The sequence below is a fragment of the Apium graveolens genome, chromosome 9 (assembly GCF_009905375.1).
Source record: "Apium graveolens cultivar Ventura chromosome 9, ASM990537v1, whole genome shotgun sequence".
Lineage (NCBI taxonomy): Eukaryota > Viridiplantae > Streptophyta > Magnoliopsida > Apiales > Apiaceae > Apium > Apium graveolens.
This window is the reverse complement of record NC_133655.1, coordinates 257,283,243-257,283,855: the sequence shown is the minus strand read 5'-3', so window position 1 is coordinate 257,283,855 and position 613 is coordinate 257,283,243.

Sequence of the window (613 nt, the reverse complement as noted above, 5' to 3'; positions counted from 1 at the left end):
TAATTATAGGCGCTTGTGCCAAAAGAATACAGTGATGATGGTTAAAGCTATGAAGGTTATATTATGGTTTGGAAGATTGACATTCCTTCTGATGACTGTGCAATACCCAACCGTAATAGTAGTTGGTAAAGGTTTAATTCGTGTAATCGCCATGAGCGGGCTATCTATCTTAGAAGGTCCTATCTTGAGAATAATCCAGGACCATGTTTCAAAAAGGACTAAACGAACCTTTGAGTTAAGTCTTCTATTGAAGGCATATGATTAAGAATGGTATTAACCTGCTATCGTTGCTTTGACTGAAACTCTTCTGCAATTTTATCTACTTCATGTCATGAAAGTACGTCAGAGTTTGGAGTGTTCTTCATGGATTATGATTGGTGATTATGTTAACTCCTTAGAAGGATTTGATACGACATGTATGGACTCCGTATGGTTAGATGTTAAGATTTCATGGAACATGAATGACGACAGTAGGTCAGTGGTGGACCATAGTAATGCAGCAATGATTCTGCGAGTAATGAGCTGATTACAACCGTGAGAGTTGTATTGGAATGGATGTTGAGATTGAGTACCACTAATCGGGTCGTGGTAGTGTATAAGTTATCATTGATAG